Source organism: Larus michahellis, chromosome 6 (assembly GCF_964199755.1).
Source record: "Larus michahellis chromosome 6, bLarMic1.1, whole genome shotgun sequence".
Classification (NCBI taxonomy): Eukaryota; Metazoa; Chordata; class Aves; order Charadriiformes; family Laridae; genus Larus; species Larus michahellis.
The window spans coordinates 41,005,721-41,012,371 of NC_133901.1; the positions used below are offsets into that span (position 1 = coordinate 41,005,721).

A 6,651-nucleotide genomic window follows, 5' to 3' on the forward strand; every position below is an offset into this window, starting at 1 on the left:
CTTAAGAAAAAGGTAAAGTAATGGAGATTTCTATCTAAGCAAAGCCAATGTGAAAAATCCTCTTTAGGAGTCAGGGTATATTGTTTGCAGTCTCTTTTGGATATTATATCACAGGACACACATTATTCTAGTCTTTATCACATTCCATACATTTATTTAAATGATAAAAGTGAATAAAAGCTAAAGCTCAAGCAAAAAAAAATTACAGCAGTCTTACACATTTATTGGCCAGTGGGATGGGACAAACTGAGCCCCATCCAGAGCAAAACACATAAGCTGGGCCAGAGCACGGGGACCGTGTATTGGGCCATGGTGGGCAACAAGAAGTCCCACAGGCACGTACTGCTGACATGGGATTTACATACATCACTTACACACCGCTCCCTAAATCACCCTCGCTGGAAGGAGACAGCACTACTGTTACCCAAACTCTAGGCAGTAAATGGCAAAACACTTCATGTGCATCTCAGTGGAGTTATTTTTCATAGCAAATATTTTTCATATATTTCATCATAGCAAAAGAATGACTTCAAGGTTTTTTTAAGGGATGGGTTGGCTTTCATGTGCCAGGGTCCTGACTGCTGTCAAATGCAGACAACTTAAGTGCTAGATTTGCATGCAGACCTCCTCTCCTCTTCATGGTTGGCGTCCCACAGCTCTGCCCTCATGGGAACAACCCCATCACTGCTGTGAGGCTCTTTTTGGAAAGCTTCCCCACACTGTGCAAGGATCCTTGTCCTCAAGGGAGAAAGGGTCTGCCATAGGCTCCACACCTGCAGGCTCATAGCCATCATTAGCAAAAAGCTGTGCAGCCTCTTGTTTTCACAGAAATCACCTTAGCAGTTAGCCCTTCACCTCCCCTTCCTCATCCTCTCTCCACAATAGTCTCACGAGGACTGTTCAAAATCCAGTTTCCACATTGCGAGTGTTTCTCCCAGTTGCACGCAGGTACCCATGGACAACAGGATGCCGCTCTCTCAAGGGCGCGCAGCCCTGGAGAAAACGCAGGGCAGTTGGTGCTGGACTTCAGCTGCCTTCCCCTGCACAGCACAGCCCACCCTCCCCTCGGCAATGGCAACAGAAGAGAGAAATTCAACACCGAGAAATGCTAAACCCCAGCCAAAACCAAAAGCCAACAGAGCAGGCGGCCAGCAGGGTCGTGTAAGTATGCGATATGTGACAGCATGCTGCGTTTTATTAAACAGCAAGCACCTCGCAACAGAAAGAACAGTCTCCAAAACGTTAATTTTCCTGCAGTTGATTAACTGTCCAGCATCCAGGCTCGCATTACCTCTGAGACTGAGCACACGTGGGAGGGAAACTGGCAGCAACCGCAGGGAGGGAGTGCCAGTGTGTGATCGTGAAGTGCTCTCACACCACGTTTGGGACTATTGCATTCCTCAGGGAGATGCCAAATACTCCCTTCCCCCCTCCATCTTTTTTGGTGGATGGGGATTAGGATGAGAGGAAGTCGCTGCCTGTTTTTTCAATCAGACGCTCCTGCCCTGATTCTTTCAGGCAGGCTGACAGACACAGACATACCGCCTACCCCCTCAACTCTTGTGTGCGAGGCTCTCAGGAGCCTCCTGGCTGCAAACACCTCTTTTTAATAGAAGTGATGCCTCTTCAAAGCTGCCTTGCCTTGCATTTTAACACAGAAACGCCCCTCTTAGACAACAGCTTTTTTGTTTTGCTGTTGTTACTCATTTCACCCTACAAACAGGAAGGGGACTGAGCTGTCCCCATCTCCCAGAGCATGTGGCTGCCACACACAAACGTCAGCCTGTTTCCAAAGGCCAGCATGGAGCAACAGGAACAATCTTGTTCCTGTAAGTCAACAAACAATGTTTAGAAAGGTCCGTGCTGTGGGAGGATTTCCTAACGTAATACAAGTCATCAGACTTAAAACACATGCCTACTCTGGTGAAATTAATAAAGCAACGAGGCTGTGTAGGAAAACAGATACAGGAAAACAAGAACTTTCTCCTGATGACTTCATCCCACAGGGGTCAACTGCAAATCAAGGGCAGTGTTGGTTGGGAAGGGGAAGCTCTGGAGATTTCTTGGAGAACTTGAAAGGAAGCTTGTAGAGTTTAATAACAAAAACAAAATTTTTGTTCTAAAAAAAAGAACATTTTCCCAGCATTGTACTGTGAGAGCATCACTCATGGGGAGAGTGTTGCAACCTGTATAACCAAGGAATGAGTCTGGCCTGAAGCCACCAAAGAGTTTGTTTCACCCCTTTTTTACCATGTGAACAACATAGGAACATGCGAACAGCATTGCCTCCCACCACCACCACTTTTATCCATGTATTAGAGTAGATCAAGAAATGAGGTTAACTTTTAAATGTGGCAAAAAACACCAAACCCCCAATCACAAGCCACAAACCCAAAAATCCCAAGAAGTCACGAGTTTGTCTGAAGAAACTAGATTAAGGTTGTGGCAGCAATGGAAATTTGCCCCTCCCTGCAAAGCGGGCAGAGAAGGAGGGACACCCGAGAAGGAGACAGGCTGCCCCACGTGGGCACCCAGGCTGTGTGCTTCTCACATGCACTCGGAAAAAAAAAGACATTTAGAAAATTAAATGTTGGACTTTTTTTCCCCCATGTTCTCAACATAACTATCAAAATGAAAGCTGATCTTGTTGTGTGGAAGCCTCTGAGTAATCTGCTGGAGCCCAAGAGGAAACTCTAGCAAACATTCATGGCTCTTGGCAGTGCAGTCCTGGACTGGACAGACCTTGACCTACCCCAGAGCAGCTGTTCCCAGGTATGCCATTGTCTGCTTCGACCAAGCAGGGCTTTACAAAGTCACTTTTAGTACATACAGCTGCAGGACTTGGGCAGCACACTGCAGTTACAGAAGTTTTACCTCTCCTCTTTCCATTGCTTGGGGAGCACCAATATGTTTCTCATTTATTACTGGGAAGATCTTCCTCTCTACAACTTCAGGATCTCTGAAGATGACCATCAGCTAATTTCCTTATTTAAAACAACACACAAAAAGTAACATGTTGTAGAAACCTACCAAATTCACAGATGCATGTAAAAATACCTTTCCATGGTTTGAAAGACAAGCAAAAACCCACACACGCTTATCTTAACTCCTGCAATTTTGCCAAAACAATCTACCCTAAGCTTTTGTGCAAACAACAGGAGATGCAGCAAATCTCCCAATTCCAGTACTACATTCGATTCAATATTAACCAAAAGAGTAGGGATAACAAAAAGAGTAGGGATAAATATATGAAGAACACCATCACCACCAACTCCTGGTGACTTCTCAAAAAACAGCTTCCTAAAAGCTAAAGTTATTTAGAATACAGCACAACATTCACAAAAATAAAACATCAATCACTGGCTGCCTAACCTCATCTCAAGTCTTATACCTGCCTTCCTGAAGTTATATAAACAGTATCCTAACATTAAAAAAAAAAAAAAGCAGAAGTTACTGCAATTCCACCAGCCATATAGAAAATGGAATTATTTAGTATTGAAATATCTAAGCTACAAAACTGTTTAAGTTTCTTACTTTTTAACCAAGGAGTACAAAGTAATAGCCAGAGCACGTCAGTGTTACTGATTACAGAATTCAGAGGGATGGAAGAAACTTTAATAAGCACTAGGTAATTTTCCTACGACTTTGCTAGTTATAAGGCCTGTAAGCATGTGATGTTTTTATGCAATCTTGTAAAAGTATGTTTTAAATTCTTTAGTATGTGTAGCTATATTGAGCTAATGAAGTTTATCATTTCAGCCAGGATGATGTTGTTTTGTGAGGCTATTACCCGGCGAGTTTCCAGACTCTTATGAAATACAGCTGCTTCACAGTTCCTGACGAGTCCAGACGGTGCCTCTGGGCACCTCAAAGCTCCATGGCAGATTTTAAAATACAATTCACAGGTCACTGTCCTCAGACAAAGCTTCAGCTAGACATAGGCGCATTGTGCTAACAACCAACCGAGTGCAATTTCAACATAGTGTAGCTTTACATGCAAAGGAAGAAAAATCTTTCACTTTAATCATTAATCAATGACACTGACAGGGAGGTTTCTTTTATTGCTTCTGACCTTAATTTGAGCTGCAACTGTCCTTATGCTCCTTTTTGACACCAGAAACTCTTTAGCCTCCCATGTAACAGCATAGTGGATGTGCACTTCTCATTGCACCATACCAGAGCAACCATGGGGACCCAGCACACTTCTCTACAGCTGCATTAGGAAATTCATGTCCGTTCAACGTGACAGCCCCATCGCTACCTGAAGAAACACTTCTCATTTCCACAAGCTCATAGCAAAGCCTGAGACGCAGAAAATAAAATGCTGTAAAATGGCTTCCCTTTAAAAATTGAGGGTTTTTAAAGAGTTGTTGATTGATTGTATTGCTGAATAATGAATGCGTTTAAACAAATTTATTTGGGAGCCTTTTAATTTGTGTGTCTTAGTTGTTAAGAATATCATAGAATGGTTTGGGTTGGAAGGGATCTTTAAAGGCAATCTAAGTCCAACCCTGCTGCAACAAGCAGGGACATCTTCAACTAGATCGGGATATCATTTCAAAGCCCTTAACAATAATGACCTAGTCAATACAAGCCCAAAAAGTTAAGGTTTTCGCATACTAATCTGACCACTGGAACTGCAGTTTCAAATGTCAGTTCTACAGAGATTGCTTATAGAGACATGGTGAAGTTTTACCATTTTGGATGGGTTGAGTGAAAATACGTTGGAAGAAAACATAATAGGGTAAATAGTGTATGATGTAAAATAAGAACTAATCTAGAAGCTTTCATAAAACTCATTTTCTACCAGCTCTGAAAAATCAAGGTTGTAGCAGAAGAAAGGTGGTTTCATTTTCTAGCACAATTAGACATTATTTTAAACACTTATGATAATTGCTGTTACCTGCAGTTGCTATGTGAATATGCTCAGATATTTAAGTTCCATTTGTCCCAGAAACAGAAAAGTTTTGAAGTTTACGAATATTTTGCAGAGGTTTACAAAATAATGAAAATACCTTTCTCTGCATATGTGTGCACAAGCACACACAGGTTGATGGAAAGCCACAATTCTGATATTTTGTCTCGGAAAAAGTCATAAAACGTCAAAAGCAAGGAAAACCTCAACACACCATTAGGAGTTTTGCTACATTTTTGCAGTGCCGTTGGCATCCCCTTTCTTAGCATTCGTTACTCTTCCCTCAGCCCTGGCTGCTGCAGCGCACTCAAGTTCTGCCAACCCCAGCTCACCCAGCAAAGCCCGTCTTTCGAAGCACTGTGCGCTGTAAAAGCAACATCCTCCCTACTTGCCAATCTCTCCATCTGCTGCCACAGCAGGGGTGTTGGGAAAGCTCTGCTTAGATGTCACACTGCCTGTTGCTGGAAATTTTTGCCATCTGCTGTTGCCCTTACTCCCATGCCTCACAAAAATATCAGTAACTCTAAATGGAAAGCAAATCCTTTATCGCATGTTTAAAAAAATTGTTAGTTTGAATCATGACTGATCTTTGATTGCTCTTATATTCACACAAACATAAAAAATCAGCACAGATTAAGGACTAAAGATGCAAGGTTGGGTTTGTATAGACATCAAATAACTAAATATATTCAACAGTTTACCCCGGAACTTTTTTTTTTACAAAACCATGTTTTGTAAAACTGTGATTTGGATGACTTTTGACCTGTGTGAGTAACACACAATTCTCTCCCAAAGCCAAGCCCTAAATTCATCACACAACTTATCGCACTGGAATGCAATTTAAAATCACACAGCATCATACACAGAAATACACCGTCTCTGCCCATGCAGCACCCAGGGCTGGAGACCAAGCACACTGCAGCAGATGGGACCCTCCTCAGGGTACTACTGTTTGCTTTAATGTAAGTATTTACATCCACACCGGACAAAGGAAGCCCCAGATGAGGCCAGATACACAACTCAAAATATTCCTGGCTACAAAGAAGCATTTTAAAACAAGGAAAAACAAGCATTTAGGAACTAAAGCATGCTCTACAATCCTTCAGCGGTCCAAATACAGGCATTGATACTCAGCTACACAGCCAGACACTAAAGGCTTTTAGGATGACCCAGCACATGGACAACATATCACCTATGGGGACAGCAGACCCAAACCCTTACTATGAAGGGCCCCATCATGCATGCAACAGAGGGAACATGCTGCCAGGATGCAGCCGTACCACAGGCAGCTTTGCAATCGACTTGTTTCTTCTATGGGATTTTAAGAGAGGACTTACCTTTGTGGGTGCTCCTCGTGCACCGCTCCTCCTTGCCTTGCCTTGCCTTGCCTCTCTCTGCTCACCAGGGCTAACATTCCTCCATTTCAGAGTTACTCAGGCAACAAAAGCATCTGCTTTGTCAACCCCAAACCCCAGCACTGAAGAGCCCCATGCTGCCCTGATCTGAGCAGCGCCCAGGGAAGGAAGGGCTCTGGGGGCAGCTCGTCACCAGCAACGGCCCCCACCTGGACCCAGGGGCTGCTCATCACCAGCAATGGCCCCCACCTGGACCTGTGGTGGCTTACCAGTAGCCCCTCCAGGTGCACCTCATTGTGCACCAAAAACATCCCTCCCAAATGGCTCCCCACAGCTAGGACATCCTTACCTTACCTTTGTGTGTTAAACCAGAACAACCGG

General features: G+C 43.6%; 1 protein-coding gene across 1 annotated transcript in view; it reads right to left on the bottom strand.

Moving 5' to 3' along the window:
* PHYHIPL (phytanoyl-CoA 2-hydroxylase interacting protein like) overlaps positions 1-6,384 on the bottom strand; it is a 134,116-nt gene extending 127,732 nt beyond the window's left edge. Inside the window, exon 1 of the mRNA XM_074590416.1 lies at positions 6,253-6,384. The gene's annotated coding sequence lies outside the window, so the exon portion shown is untranslated. The remainder of the gene's footprint in view (positions 1-6,252) is intronic.
* Positions 6,385-6,651: the final 267 nt, after the last annotated feature.